The 17,156-nt window shown below is 37.4% G+C and overlaps 1 long non-coding RNA gene across 1 annotated transcript in view; it reads right to left on the bottom strand.

Annotated features, from left to right (window-relative positions):
* Positions 1 to 8,215: 8,215 nt before the first annotated feature.
* Positions 8,216 to 17,156, bottom strand: part of LOC113624274 (uncharacterized) — a 21,346-nt gene continuing 12,405 nt past the window's right edge. The window contains exon 3 of the long non-coding RNA XR_003434299.1: positions 8,216 to 8,341. This is a non-coding gene — a long non-coding RNA (uncharacterized LOC113624274). The remainder of the gene's footprint in view (positions 8,342 to 17,156) is intronic.

Below are 17,156 nucleotides of genomic sequence, written 5' to 3'. Positions count from 1 at the left end.
CAGGGATTACAAACGCAGGGGATGGGTTGGCAGAGAGAGGCACCTCTCCCCAGCTCTGTGGATTCCACATTCTTCGCTGAGGGGAGCAGCCCCTTTGCCTGCAAACCTATACCACCAGCAGCCAGGGGGTCAGCAAGTGCCCTGAGAGCTGAGTTTCCAAAGTTTTCTGGAAACCGGTCCGAGCTGTACCTCTGTCACCAAGGATGTACCAGGATGTGTGAAACGCTTATTCCACTTGACAGTTTTTAAATTGCCATTTATATGTGCTTTTAACTTTTATTTAATAAAGGAACAATGCTTTATAATAAAAGCCCACTTGGTGATTAAAATCAGTTTATTGATGGCTAACAAACACAAGGAAAAGCTGATATAAATCTTTATGAGGCCCACAGCTGCTTGTCGACAATCACTCCGCTCCCAACCATGTTTTCTCTGAAGCATTGTGTCTCTCACTTTCCCCCAACTTTGTTTTGGCCTAGTAATTCTATCCTGTTGCACAATTGCTCATCCTTTATCCTCCTGTTTTTGATTACCAACTGTTCTTTATTTTAAATGTAGTTACTGGCTAATTAAATAGAAATTAACTACATTTAGAGACAGGGTTCCCAATTATTGGATTATTGCTTCTTCCTGTGGCAAATATTCATTCTTCTTTAGGCAGTTCTGACAGCAGAAATCCCAAAGGCAAAGTCCGACACCCTTTGTCAAGGCCCCTTAGGACAACTACCTGCTATACCCAGAGTTTCAGGAAGTAGGGATGGGATGCTCTCTTCACCCATTAGGACCTAAGCAAGCTGGGCTGTAACCAGAGCTGTTTCCTGTCGTGATTCGGTTAAACCATTTCCGATTTAAGACTCTCCTACCAGAAGGTCAGGTTTATTTCACTGAAGAAGGGGGAAAAAACCATCTTCTGATTTTCTTCATTTTTGGAGACAGCTGGAATGCATCTTCCTTTCCACCCAAACACTGAACACTGTTTGGTTGAGTGAAGCAGAGGCTGGCTCCCTTCCTGGGTTGGGTGGAGCATGTGGACTAAATCAGTCAGATTCAGGGAACAGCTGAGCTGAAGGCTTCCTACTTTCAGGTCAGATCCATTGTGCTAATCACCTAGATAATCTGATATGGATATCATTTATTCTAAAATGAGAACAAAAAACACATTGGTGACAGAATTCAATAGTCCAAGCCTTTTTCAATCTTAACATGTGCTTCTGTAGATTGCACAGCTGTATGTAAATTTTGCAGGGGTGTGTCTCCTCATTAACATTGCCTTCTCATCAGATGTCTTCTCCTGTCTTTGCCTATTGTTAAGCTACCCATCTATCAAGGTTCAGTTCAGGCCCATCTCCTCTTTCATGAAGACTTTCTCTAAGATACTGAGTCAAGTCCCAGCTCCATTACTTAATAGCTGTGTAGCCCTGAGTTAACCCTCTGAAGTTCTCTAGTTCTTATTTTCCTAATAAGGAAAATGGGGCATTATTGTTAAGATCAAAATGTTTAATAAGTGTGAAGAATATTGTTAAGTTCTACACAGATGTGAGACACCATTATAATTCCATTATAACTCCTTATTATTGCATCCTAGAATGCTATTTTGGGCATTCATTTTATCATACCTTACATCCTTACTTAATTGTTCCTGATATGCCTATCTGTTCTCTCTTTAGGTTGTAAATGACTAGAAAGTAAATAATCAAAGATAGATTTACCTAGAAGGGGGACACAACCTTGTTTACAATAGCAAAAAAATGGAAAGTTGCCTAAAAGTACAATATAAGGGACTGGGATTGGTTTTAAAAAGTAGGTTACATGTTCATTGAATGGAATACAGTTTGGTCATTAAAATGAAAGGGAAGGATGTAAAGAGCTAGAAGGAGCATCGCTCTTACTCTTACAATGAGCGTAATTAGATTATCTTCAAAATCACAAGTTTTCTATGTTAACTTATCAAAGAGCTGAGGTTGCAAAGCAAACAACAGATCTAAATCCTAAGAAGGGATAATGTCTGCAGAGAGAAAGGGAATGCAAAGTACTCACTTGGGGTAGATGCCACCAGACACCAGTAAGCGAGTTCAAATAAAATAGCTGATAAGTTGGTGAAGATGGAATACAGGCTGACAGACAAGTGTGAAACCCCTGAGGGTCACAGAATTTATGGGATTCTATACTTCTTTCAGGCTCTTTCTCCACAACCTTTACAGATGCTCACAGAAAAGATCAGAAAGAGCCCTGAGTTGGATCCATCATGTTGAAGACCTAGGAGAGTGGTAGAGCCATTTTGTGGGAGGGGCAAGAAATACTTGCTGCATCCATCTCTCCTACTTCCAACAGGGAAAAAAAAAGCCTTAATCTGCAGAAGGAAAGTGCACCAAGCACTGCTACCCTTAGGGCATTGGAGAAAACTCATTGCGAATGGGTGAAAGGAGACAAAGGAAAAAATCAGGGAGGGATAGGATTACACACTGGACCCACAAACACAGCCCGGGTAGGGTAGGAGAACTGAAAGGCCATATCCCATATGGTGCAGGCCTAAGACTAAGGCTTATTCAGAACACAGAGAATAGATTCCCACACCACACTTCCCCCACTGCAAGCTAGCAATAACAAGTTACTTGAATAACAAATAACAGTAGAATACTACCGAGAGAGAGATGGGAGAAAAATAAGACCAAGCAAAGAAACTCTTGCTGAGGTACAATGCAAAGAGAACACCTAAAATTCAGAATCAAACAGACGTTGTTCTGGTAAATTCACTTCCAACCTAATCAGTAGGTGTCTCTATAAGAAGTTGAAGCCTGTGATGCATTGAGGATAAGCATAGCAATCCAAACCTAGAATGCTTCAAGCAACTACATTAAAGGCTAACAGAAGAAAGGTACCCTCATATTAACGCTTAAAAACTACTTACTCAAGTCTCTACTAACCTACACAAGATGATCAGCTTTCAACAGAAAATTACCAGACATATGAAAAGGCAAGAAAAAATACACTCCAAAGAAACAAAGCAAACATCGGAACCAGATACAGTTATGATACAGATGTTGGAACTATCTGACAGGGAATTTTAAATAACTATAATTAATATGTTAATGGCCCTAATGAAAAAGGTGGACAACATGCAAGATCAGATGGTTAATTTAAGCAGAGAGACAGAAACTATGAGAATCAAATCAAATCAAAATTGTGGAAATGAAAAACACAATAATAGAGAAAAGGATGCCTTAGACAGTTTCATTAATAGACTCAGATAGATGGGGCATGAATCAGTGAACTGGAAGGTAGCTCAATGTAAATTACCAAGAATGAAGCACAAAGAGAAAAAAAGAGTGAGAGGAAAAACAGAGCATAATATCCAAGAGTTACAGGACATTATTAAATATTCTAACATATGCATAATTGGAATCCTAGAAGCAGAAGAGAGAGGGGGGCACAAGATACATCTGAAGAAATAATGACCAAGAGTTATCTAAACTTAATTTAAACACTAAACCACAGATCCAAGAAGTTCAGAGGGCATAAAAGTAGGATGATACAACACACATACAACACACCTAGCCATATCATGAGATTCAAACTGCTGAAAACCAATGACAAAGAAAAAAAATATTAAAGGAAGCCACAGAAAAAGAAACATTACATACAGGGGAACAAAGAAAAGAGTTGCAACAGAACCAGTGCAAGCCAGAAGACAGTGAAGTGACATCTTTAATTACTAAAAGAAGAAAATAAAACAAAACAAAAACCTGTGAACCCAGAATCCTATACCCAGCAAAAATGTCTTTCAAAAAAGAAAAATACTTTTTCTGACTTACAAAAACTGAGGGAATTTATTACTAGGAAACATACTCTATAAGAAATGTTAAAGGAAGTTCTTCATGCAAAAAGAATATGATATTGGACTGAAGCTTGGATCCACACAGAGAAATGAAGACCTTGTAAATGGAATAAATAAATGAAGGCAAAATAAAATTCATTTCTTTTCTTATTTTTGATTGCTCTAAAAGATAACTTTTCAATGTTGGAAACAACGATGGGGCAATGTAGTCTGTGTTCATAGCACATGTAAATGTGAAAGGCATGAAAATAATAGCACAAAGGATAGAAGGGAGGAATTGAGACTATATTTCTGCTAGGTCCTTACACAACACATAAAAGACTATAATATTTGAAGGCAGGCAAGATTAATTAAAGGTGTATATTGCAAACCCTAGAGAGACCACTAAAAATATTTTTTAAAGAGGAATGAGTAATAAGTCAACAGGGGAGATGAAACAGAATTAAAAAACATTCTCAATTAACAAAAGAGAAGGCAGGAAAAGAAAAAAGGGACAAAGGGAACAAATGAACTCACATTAATTATAAAGACAGATTGGTTAAAAGTAAAAGGACGAATGAAGAAAAATATGCCATGCAAACACTAATCAAAAAAAGAAAAAAAAGCTGGAGTAGCTATGTTATCAAAGAAAACTTCAAAACAAGAGATATTATCAGGGATAGAGAGGTATACTACATAATGATAAAAGGTTTACTTTTTCAAGAAAATGTAACCAATTAATTTGTGAATGCACCTAACAGCATAGCTTCAATAGACATGAAGCAAAAAGAGATGGACCTGAAAGGAGACATATACAATTACCTCTCAGTAACTAATAGAAGAAGCAGACAGATAATTATCATGGAAACAGAAGACCTGAGCAACATGATTAACCATCAGGCCAAATTGACAGATATAGAACACTCCACCCAACAATAGCAGAATACACTTTCTTTTCAACTACACATGGAACATTCACCAATATGTATCATATTCTGTGAAATAAAACAAACTTTAAAATATAGAAACCACTCAAAGTATGTTCCCAGACCATAATGGAATTAAACTAGAAATCAATAATATAAAGATATCTGGAAAAATCCCCAAATATTGGAAATTAAACAACTGTCTACTAATAATCTATGAACCAAAGAGAAAGTCTCAAGGGATTAAAAAAGAGTTTTGACTGAAAGAAAATAAAAACACACATATCAAAACATGTGGAATGCAGCTGCAGTAGTGTTTCGAGAGAAATTTAGGAATTAAATGCTTACAAGAGAAAAAAGCTCTCAAATCAATAATCTAGGCTTCCATCTTTATAAACTAGAAAAAGAAGAGCAAAATACACTTAAGTTACACATAAGCTGAGGGAAGAAAATAATAAAAATTAAAACAGAAATCAATGAAATTAAAAACAGAAAACAATAAAGACATATTAATGAAACCAAAAGCTGATTCTTTGAAAAGACTGACAAAATTGATAAACCTTTGGCCAGACTGACCAAGAAAAAAAGAGAAAAGATATAAATTACCAACATCAGGAACAAAAGAGGGGATATCATTACAGACCCTACAAATATTAACAAGATTGTAAGGGTATATTTTGAACAACTCTATGCCCAGAAATTTGATAATTTATATGAAATGGAATCCAGGAAAGATACAAATTACTAAAGCTCACTCAAGAAGAAACTAGATAAATAGACAGTCCTATATCTATTAAAGACATTTAATTTGTACTTTAAAAACCTTCCAAAAAGAAATCTCCAGGCCCAAATGGATAGAATAGATAGAATAGATAGAAGTCAACAGTGAATTCTATCAAACATATAAGAAAGAAATAATATAAATTTAACACAACTTTTTTCAGAAAACAGAAATGACACCAGAATTGCCCTAATACCAAGGCCAAAACAACATTGCGAAAGAAGAAAACTACAGAGCAACATCCCTCATGAATACAGATGAAAAGTAATTCTTACCAAAATGTTAGCAAATTTAATTCAGAGAATATAAAAAAGATAATACATCACGGCCAAGTAGCATTGCTCACAGGAATGTGACACTGGCTCGATATTTGAAAATCAGTCAATGTAAGGCACCGTAATAACAGACTAAAGAAGAAAATAGATGCAAGAAAAGCATTTGACAAAATTCTACCCCCATTCATGATTAAAACTCTCAGCAAACCAGTTAGAGAAACTTCCGAAACCTAATAAAAGACATCTACAAAAAGCCTTTGCCTAACATCATACTAAATAGGTAAAGACTCAATACTTTACCTCTAAGATAGAGAAAAAGGCAAAAGATATCCACTTTCACTACACCTATTTAACATCATACGGGGACTCCTAGCCATTACAATAAGACAAGACATGGAAATAAAAGGCATGTCATCTATTCATAGCCTACCACAACAAAGAATTATCCAGTTCAAAATGTCCATGTAGAAATTTCCAAATAATCTACACAAAAGCTCTTAGAACAACTAAATGAGTTTAATAAAGTCTACAGGATACAAAGTCAGTGAAAACAAAACCGTGGTATTTCTATACACTAGCACTGAACAACTGAAATTCAAAATTAAAATAACAATACCATTTACAATTGCGCCAAAAAACCCAACTTAGGTATAAATATAAAAAAATTATGTGGGTTCTGCATGATGCAAAGAACAAAATACTAAAGGAAAAAAAGTAAGAAGACCCAAACTAATGGAGAAACAGATCATGTCCTTGGATTAGAAGATTTAGTATTATTAAGATGTTACATCTCCCCAATTCATTATATAGATTAAATGCAATTCCAATGAAAAAATCCAGCAGGCTTGTACATAGGTATTGACATGGTGGTTTTAAAGTTTATATGGAAAGGCAAAGGAATGAGAATTGCCAAAAAAATTTGAAAAGAATAACAAAGTTGGAAGACTAACACTATGTAATTCAGTGTTACTGTAATGCTATAGTAATCTATACAGTGGTTATGGAGAAAGGATAGACACATAGATCAATGGAACAGAAGAGAGAGACCAGAAATAAAACCACATAAATACAGTCAACTGAGTTTTGACAGTAAGGCAACTACAATTCAATAGAGAAGACAGTCTCTTGAAACAAATGGGTCTAGAACAACCGAGTGTCCATATGCAAAGGGAAAAAAACCTCCTCAGCCTGTATCTCATACCTCACACAAAAATTAACTTAAAATGAATCATAGACCTAAAATATAAAACATAAAGCCAAAAGCCTTCTCAAAGAAAACACAGGAGAAAATGATGTGCATGGCCTTGGATTAGGCCAGTGATTCTGAACAAAGTCACCTTTATATGCCAGGGGACATTTGGCAATGTCTAGAACGTTTTTGATCATCATGAATAGGTGGCAGGTGTGTGTGGGGGAGGAGGGAGTTCTACAGGCATCTAATGGGTAGAGGCCAGGGATGCTGCTAAACATTCTACAATGCACAGAACAGCCCCTCACAGCAAAGAATTATCCAGTCCAAAATGTTAATAGTGCCACCATTGAGGAAGCCTGAGTTAGGCAAAGAGTTGTTTTTTTTTTTTTTTTGCGGTACGCGGGCCTCTCACTGTTGTGGCCTCTCCCGTTGCGGAGCACAGGCTTCGGAAGCGCAGGCTCAGCGGCCATGGCTCACGGGCCCAGCCGCTCCGCGGCATGTGGGATCTTCCCGGACCGGGGCACGAACCCATGTCCCCTGCATCGGCAGGCAGACTCTCAACCACTGTGCCACCAGGGAAGCCCAGGCAAAGAGTTTTTAAGATACAACAACAGAGTCATGATCCATGAAAGAAAAAAAGTTAATAAACTGGATTGTATTAAAATAAAAAAATTTTCTCTGTAAAAACTTCTGCTTTTGATTAAGAGAATGAAATGGTAAGTCAAACTGGGAGAAAATATTTTAAAATCATATTTGTAAAAGGACTTATATCCAGAATATATAAAGAACTCATAAATCGTAACAATCAGAAAACAACCCAATGTTTTAAAACAGGAAAAGAGCTAAACGTATACTTTACCTAAGAACATATTCAGATGAAAAACAAGCATAAGAAAAACCCTCACCATCATTAATCATTAGGGAAATATAAATTAAAACCACAATAAGGTACCACAATATGCCTGTTAGAATATTTAAAATGTAAAAAACCTGGCAATACCAAGTGCTGATGAGGATGCAACATGGCACAGTCACTTTGTGAAACAGTTTGGCTGTTTCTTATAAAGGTAAACATATACCTACCACGTGACCCAGCAATCCCACTCCCAGCCATGCATCCAAAAGAAAAGAAAAGAAAACGTTCGTACCAAAACCTGTAAGTAAATATTCACAGCTGCTTTAAAATTGGAAACAACCTAGATGTTCTCCAAACTGTGGTACATAATAGAATACTTTCAGCAATAGAATAGAATGAACTACTGACTCACAAAATAGCATGCACGAATCTTACCTGCATTTTACAAGGTGAAAGAAGCCAGACCCAGAATTGTTGGGTTCTATTCACATGGCACTCTGGAAAGGGCAAGATCATAAGGAGGAAAACCAATGAGTAGCTGATGGATCAGGGGCTGTGGGAGTTGTCTCTACGGGAATAGCAGGAGAAACTTTGGGTTGATGCAATTGTGTATGGAATGATGGTTGATAATACTACTCTATGCATTTGCCAAACCTGATAGAAACATACAGCACAGAAAGTGAATTTTACTACAGGTTAAAAAAAAAAAAAATCTACCAGGCTGTGGGAGAAAAGATGGAATGCAGATTGTGACAAATGCATTTAACTTATTTTAAATGGATCACATAAGCACACTGAAGGGGGATGGGGAGAAGAGGAGCCAACCTAAGTAACTTTAGATAAACAGTGTTTTGATTTGATGCAAGGCTAAAGTACACAAACACTGCACTTTAGTTGTTTCTCACAGGGGGATGGGCTAGGAATTCTGACACAACTTATTTTGTATAGTTGGATTAAACAAACAGCTAAATATATTGTAGATAATCAGAGTCAGGTCTCTCACTATTGGAGAAAGAAGTTAACACATAAGAAAACAGGGAAGGCTGTGATGACTCCTGTGGTGCTCAACTGGATTCAAAGGTATCAATATGCACCCATGTTTTAAATGTTAAATTTGAAAAAGTTTTAAATATATACAGATAAATTAGTACAGAAATATAGATATATGTGTATGCATGAGTTAATGTATACTTACACACGCACACACAAACACACACACACACACACACACTTTCTTGGCTCTATCTACTGAGAGGGGTTAGAAACAGTGACACCTCAGTAAACAAGGTGAACACCTAACTCCTGATGGTATTGGTTTCTAAATATCATCCTCCAATATAAGAGATCAGGGATCTTTGGAGAACTGTTTGATTCCAGGGGCTGGGGTAGTTGATGATCCTGGAGCATCTGTGGTGTTTGAATGTAGGCAGTACAAAAAGTGCATAGGAACCAATCTGAAAGAGCTCCCAATAATCAAAGCTGGAACAACCTGAACAACAAAATAAAAAGCAATGGTACAATATTAGATTTTAACAAAGAGAATAAAATAAATGTTCATGAGTCCACATGGATATAAATGATTAAGTAAATATATGGGAGAGAAGGAACAGCTCTTCCTCAGAGAAGAATACCAATAAATAAATACAGAAGGGACATGAGGGAAATAGAAAATCACCATTAAAATACCACAGTAATCGTTGCTGATGGCAAGGTCCACCAAAGTATGCTAAAAAGAGTAGACAAATATTTAAGTAGAAATAGCTCTGCACTATTTTTATCATTCTTCTTTAGATCCGAAACTGTTTCAAAAAAAATTTTTTTAATAATAATGAAAAGAGAAGAATATTTAGTAACATGGAAAGATGTTTATGATTTATTAAATTTTTAAAAGCAGTATGATTCTAATTTTGTGTACACCTACACACACACACACACACAAACCAAAATAATTTAAACAAAAGTGTGAGAAATATCTACCTCTTGGTGGTGACAATATAGGTGATTTAGATTTCATTTCATTACTATTGTTATAATAATAATTATTACTATTGCTTATCAGTATTTTCTAAAATTTTCTACAATGACCATGCATTAATATTAGAATAATAAAAATATATTTAAAACACTCCTTGAAGGTTGTGTTACATGTCTTCTGTACTTCAAATTGTGTTGAAAACAATAGTGGGTACTGTCAAAGTGAATTCTTGAATTGAAGCACTGCCTTGCTATTCCCCCCCCCTTTTTTTTTAACATCTGTATTGGAGTATAACTGCTTTACAATGGTGTGTTAGTTTCTGCTTTATAACAAAGTGAATCAGCTATACATATACATATATGCCCATATCTCCTCCCTCTTGCATCTCCCTCCAACCCTCCCTATCCCACCCCTCTAAGTGGTCACAAAGCACCGAGCTGATCTCCCTGTGCTATGCAGCTGCTTCCCACTATCTATCTATTTCACATTTGGTAGTGTATATAAGTCCATGCCACTCTCTCACTTCGTCCCAGCTTACCCTTCCCCCTCCCCGTGTCCTCAAGTCCATTGCTATTCCCTTTTGCAACACAGATAACTATCCCCCTAATTTATATTCATATACAGCACTTATCTTAGTGCTCTGCACAAAATACTCAGTAATAATAGAATTATAAATATAGATTCTGCTGTATTTAAATTAGTATAAAGTGAAGTACACCTGAAAAAATAAGTAACATATCTATATCACCTGATAAATAGAAATAATGGAAAACATTTAGAGCTAAGTATGTAGTAGCATACTGTATGCTAGGCACTGTTCTAAGCACTTTATATGTATTAACTTATGTGATCCTCACCACAACTCAGGGGTTTATCCCCATTTCATAGATGACAAAATCTAGGCCTAGAGATTAAGTAATTTGCACAAAGTCACACAGCTAGCAAGTAGCAGGCAGCAATATAAAGCACTTCTATATTCATTATCATTTTACCTCTCACAGCAATTCATTGAGTTAAGTATCATTACCCGAATTATCAGATTTATAACCTGAAGCGCAGAGAAATAGGTGACTAGCCTAGCTGAAAGTGACAGGAGTGGGACACCTGACCTCAAAACACATGATTTTTCAGCTATATCATGCTGCCTCATGCATTAACATGAAGTGGGCAAACCAAAACAGGAAACCACCAGAGAACTGTCAAAACACATCTCCAGTGGAGAATTCTAAACATGGATTAGTTCTTTCCCAAGTCTGCTTAAATTTCACACCATCCACCTGCATGTTTTTTTCTTCTCTACCAGCTGAGAAGGTGACATTTCCTGTTCTCTGGTTTAAATCAGAGAAGCTTGCAGTACTATAATCACCAATGAAGCTACATATTAGCTTACAGAGATTTTTTTTTTTCTCCTTTAAATTAAAGAGGCAGTGAAAGGTACAATCTTGCTTCTGTTCCCAGACCTCTGAGAAAGTCATTGTGGGCATTCTCCGGCAAAAAGAAAGTAACTTCGTTTGTAGAGAATAATGCCCTGTTGACAAGTTGGCAGGGCTGCCTTGTTTAGAAAAGAATGTGCAGAGAACCTGAAAGATAATTAACGTGTGGTGACCTAACAGCATGCATCAGGGCCGTAGTACGCCTGGCAGAGGCAGATGTGGCCACACAGTTCATTAACACTGTATAGTTTGTTTAATTCCAGTTGGACAATTAGAGAATGGTCTAGAACCTAGATAGAACCCCAAATAGACTCTCTGATCTCAGCTGCAGTGGGATGGTTCTAAGCCACCACCTTGGGCCCCAGGAGATTAGACCAGAATTCCTCAAAAACCTATTTGCTTTTCTTTAACAATCATCTCTACATTGCCCATCATGATGGAGGAGAGCCATTGCATAGATGGTCAAAACAAAGGAGAATTTTACAACTGATCTTACGGTGTACAATGATTCCATTATTAAGCTTAGTTTTAACTTACATTTTGTGTCAATTAAAATCACAGGTGCTTCCAATTTTACAGAATGAATAAATTTTAGTAAAATTGTTTATGAAGTGATTTTCTATTAATGTAATTCTGTTCTGCTTATGATTTAAGAAGACTGAAGATGAGTTTCACTGGAGGAAAAAATTAGCTAGGTAGCACTGATTTTTTTTCTATTTTGAAATGCTTTATAACAATATGAGAATGTTCATTACTCTCCTGAGATTTCTCCTATCCCCACCTGTTTTTTTTCTCCCTTCCCTTTCTCAGACCATGAAAATCCTCACTTGGGCCCAAAGATGTTCTGTCTCCCCTCCTTGCAACTCTTGAAATTCAGAGATCTCTTTCTGCCTCTGTGTATTTAGTGCCCAACAGAGCTAGAATGGACTATCACATACAGTCAATAGGTGCTGCTCTAAAATATGAGGGACCCCAACCTGATACACCCACTTACGAATTCTCTCATGCAAACAGGTGCTGCATTCAATAAGTTCACTGACCTTGAAAGTCCAGCAGACGAATCTGTTTACAATGCTACACTTGCAGTGTGTTTTCTCTGAGCCTGGAAACTGATGGTGAGGGAAGCAATCCAGCATTATGCTGAGCAAACAGGGAAAGCTAAGCTGCCGCTAAATATTTTCCAAAAGTCATCCTCTGTGAGGTTAATCTGCCAACAGATAAACAAGTGTCTTTGAGTCATTTTCAAAAATTAAATAAGGACAGAATTTTTTTCTAGGCCACATATACAGCCTGTCAGAGCAACACGAACTACTTGCCAAATGCCTGGACCACCCCCACCCCGCCTGCCTTTAGCTGAAGAAAGAGAACATGTGCAGATTGTGTTTATAGCTGTGGGTCAGTGTGGGGTGTCACTGATCTGATCAATGCCACCGTGTGCCCTGGGCAGAACTCCAGCCTCCCCAGCAAAGGACTGCTAGATCTCGCCAGGATTTCTGTTGAGCCATTATGTTCTCTTTCTCTCTTTCTACCTGCCTTTTCCTGACTGCTGGGAAGGAGTAAGGTGGCTTTGGCAACTCCTTTACACTCCCACATCTATTTTTCTATGGAGTAAGGCAAAAAAAACATTGTGAGACCTCACTCTCACCCCTTCCGAGGAGAGGGGACCAGGATCTCCAACATAAAGCTTACTGCTGGTACTATGCCCAGCATGGCTTCTTGCGCCTAGTGAGCCTGAGCAGCTCAGTGAGAACGAGACTTTACCCAAAGCTAGCTCCATTTGGCAAATGGCGTAGGCTTCCTGGCTTTATTTCCTCAGCTCTGGAGCTCATCATGCCATAAACCACAGGGACTTTGTAGGCATGTTATTGTATTAGCACCATATGGAGAATACTCATGGAACTCACATGCAGAACGTGTGATGTCAGACCAGTTTACATGAGTCCAAATTTTGTGCAGCTGTTACAATCAGATGTTTCATTTCATTTTTTATGTCAGCACCAGCCCAATAAATCCACTAATTCTGAGACTGAAAAGTAAAGAGAGTTCTGTGTGCTCGCACGTGTTTCGGAGCTGGGAAGCTCTGTACCACATCTGTGCGGACCTGCTCTCGCTACCAGGGGTCACATCAGAGCCTTGGCTCCTGTACTCCTCACAGAAGGGCAAGAATGATTTCTATGGAAATCAGTAGAAAAGCAAATACGAAAGACAGCAACTTTCATACAAATGAGAAACTATTACCTAAGATTGAATGTGCTCTTAGAAATAGACTCTTGCAAAGAAAAAATTCAGGAAAGACATTGCAGTTTCTTTAGAAGGTATTTGATAAAAACCACACACCAAAAATAATTAGCCTCTGACAAGTTAGAAAAGTGTTTGCTAACAAGTGTCGCTGACTCTACCGCTTAAAGAATCATCAAGTCTGTCTTGGGTTTGCCTTAGTGAGGGCAAGATGAATCACTGTCTTTCACTAGTAAAGTAAAACCCCAAAGGTTGCCACCAAAATAATGCTGATATTCAAAAATAAATAACTCTTAACATTTCCTTGGAATTAAGGATAGAAGGCTACACATTTTTTTAATGTCTGAATTTTTAGATTTATATATGCTATTTATGACTCTCCATAATATGACAACACACATTATTTAAAAATAAATGCTGATAGCACAGGGAGATCAGCTCGGTGCTTTGTGACCACCTGGAGGGGTGGGGTAGGGAGGGTGGGAGGGAGGGAGACGCAAGAGGGAAGAGATATGGGAACATATGTATATGTGTAACTGATTCACTTTGTTATAAAGCAGAAACTAACACACCATTGTAAAGCAATTATACTCCAAAAAAGATGTAAAAAAAAAAAAAATGCTGAGAACCATGGATCTTCTGTGATTCATTTGGGAAAGGTTGTGGTTCTTTGTGGTTTGGTTAAGAAAAAAAAAAACACAGAAATTTAGAGGTAAAAAAAAAAAGAGGGCATTCTCTGCTGTTCTGGACTGGTGCAGGCACAGTTTCTGGGCCTAAGTTAAGACGTGATAAAAGGTTATTTCCTCTCTGCCCCATTCTCATCACTCTACTTCAGGGATTTTCACAGGCTCATCCCCATGCCTTGTGATGCAGCAGAGTAAACCTCTGCAAACACAACAGCCTGTCAGAAAGTGGCTCCCACATAAGCAGCATTATGGAATTGCTTGCCTGACTTGTCTCCCCTCCCTGTATGGATTTTTGAAATTCAAAGAAAACAAATCAAAACTTCTGAAGAAGAGAGTTTATCTTCTGAAGAAGAGAGAAAACATTCGGCTGCAGCATGCTGTGAACATTTCAGGGCCTGCTTCTCCTTCCAGATGCATGGCGTGCCTTGTTACTTAAGACAGAAAATCCCCTGCCTTGTTCCATAAGCAGGCACATAGAGCAGATTTCATGAGCTCCTGGGCACAGTTTAGACTCTGGTTCTTAATGCTCAGTCATTAAAATTGCTATAGGAGATGTAACTCTGTTGGGTGTTATTTGGGAAGATTCCCCCCCGAACGGCATCTTTCCAGATATGGTGGGGAGAAGGAATGGAGCTCAATTTAGCAACAAGGAAAGGGTGCACTTGGAATGAGGCTTAATCAGCTTGCTTTGGAAGATGCTGCCCTTTGAACAGAAAGCTTTGCTCCACTGCACCATCAACTTCAAAGATTCCTGAAACTCTCTGGACCTGAGGAAGGATGCTAACAGGCTTAACAGTCTTTTCTGAGTATGGTGCTGAGATGTTGTATATAATTCAGACTAGGTAAGTCATGTAGCAGTACATGACTGACAAGCAACTGCTGGCAATTCTCATTTAGGAATATCAGAAGATTTGCATGAGGGCCTGGTGGCAATTGTAGCAATTATACAAATCGCTAAAGTGTGAAAGTTAAATCTTGTGAAAGATTCAGCTCTTGGTGAATGAAACCCTTCTGGGTGTTTTTTTACTCTTCTGTTTTTCATGACTCATCCTACTGAAGACTAAGCTTTCATCATTCTCTTAACAGTCATATTGTTTTCCCTGTGACAAATGTATATCCATTTAATGAGGACATGTAAGAATTTGCAGCTTAAAATAAGTCTTATAGTAAAAAAATTTTGTACTGTAAGCCTGATTTCTGGAGGTGGTTTTATTCTTATATTATTGCTGGTTTTTTTATCTCTTACTCTCAACCCCTCATCCCTTAAGAGATATGCACCTTTGAGTTGAATTAACTCTCACTGCAGAAAATCCTCTGGGTTGTTCCTTCCAAGGGAATGCGAGACTTAATGTCAGATATTCAAACACATGTGATGCGAACACATCAAACGTATAGGTGGACTAACCAACCTCCTTTCAAAAGCCACCATTGACTAAATGTGCAGCTTATGTGTCTGATAATCTAACTTATCAGGACAATACTCACTTCGAATATTTGATATATATATTTTTAATTACACTCACTTCATATTTTGTTTATATTGGTTAAAGATGCACTGTGGAACCAAGAGGGGACACTTAAGATAGAAAAACAGTTGACTGATTTTGCCATTCAAGACACATAAGAAGCCATGGCTGGGTTTGCTAAAATGGAGAACAAAACAAAACTCTTCCCCAAGGGTAGAATGTGTGAAATCAAGTGGGTCTTCTTGAGAGGCAATATCCAAAGATGAGTCCCAAGTCCAGCAGACAGATTGACTTTTATGAGTTCAGGAAGAAGTACACCAGAATAAATCAAAGATGAAGAGGTGGCCCAGGTTCAGATTGTTCACTGGCAAGTCCTAGCAAGCCTTCAAGATACAGATAATTTCTCTATTATTTGATCTGTTTTAGAGTATACAAAAAGATAGAAAGCCTTTCAAGATGATTGACCAAATACCCTACCCAAAATCTCATTGAAATAACACAAGAAGTATAAAAAGTCAGAATAATCAACAACAGAGCTAAGAAACCAGAAGGGGTACCGTTAGTAGGCCCAGAACAGTGAGAAAGTCTTGAAAATTGCACAAGAAAAAAAATGGTATAAGTATATGTAAGTATATCAGTTCCCCAGAGACTATTTCCTCAAGGAGCAGATAATTCCTTAGTAATTTAAATTGTTATAGAGCAAACACAAAGAGAGAAAACATCCCATGTAATGAATAAGGACAACATAACCCTGATACTTAAGCTTAGTACAAAACACATACAAGTTAAAAAAAAAAAAAGAAAGATACAGTGAAGTATCACCTCACACAGGTCAGAATGCCCATCATCAAAAAGTCTACAAATAATAAATGCCGAAGAGGGTGTGGAGAAAAAGGAACGCTCCTACACTCTTGGTGGGAATGTAAATTGGTACAGCCACTATGGAGAACAGTATGGAGGTTTCTTAAAAATTAAAAATAGACCTACCATATGATCCAGCAATCCCACTCCTAGGCATCTAGGAATAACCATAATTCAAAAAGATACATGCACCCCAATGTTCATTGCAGCACTATTTACAATAACCAAGACACGGAAGCAGCCTAAATGTCCATTGACAGAGGAATGGATAAAGAAGATGTGGTACATATATACAATGGAATATTACTCAGCCATAAGAAAGAATGAAATAATGTCATTTTCAGCAACACAGATGGACCTAGAGATGATCATACTAAGTGAAGTAAGTCAGACAGAGAGAGGCAAATGTCACATGATATCGCTTATATGTGGAATCTAAAAAAAAAAAAAAAAAATGAAATAGACCCACAGACATAGAAAACAAACTAATTGTTACCAAAGAGGAAGGCGGGGGAAGGATAAATTAGGAATTTGGGATTAACATATATACACTACTATATATAAAATATATAACCAACAAGGACCTACTGTATAGCACAGAGAACTATATTCAGTATTTTGTAATAACCTATAAGGGAAAAGAATCTGAAAAA

This window comes from Aethalodelphis obliquidens, unplaced genomic scaffold (assembly GCF_003676395.1).
Source record: "Aethalodelphis obliquidens isolate GAN/ISIS:26980383/991018 unplaced genomic scaffold, ASM367639v1 scaffold1, whole genome shotgun sequence".
Lineage (NCBI taxonomy): Eukaryota > Metazoa > Chordata > Mammalia > Artiodactyla > Delphinidae > Aethalodelphis > Aethalodelphis obliquidens.
Note: the sequence above shows the minus strand (reverse complement) of the source record. Positions and strands in the feature narration are given on the sequence as shown.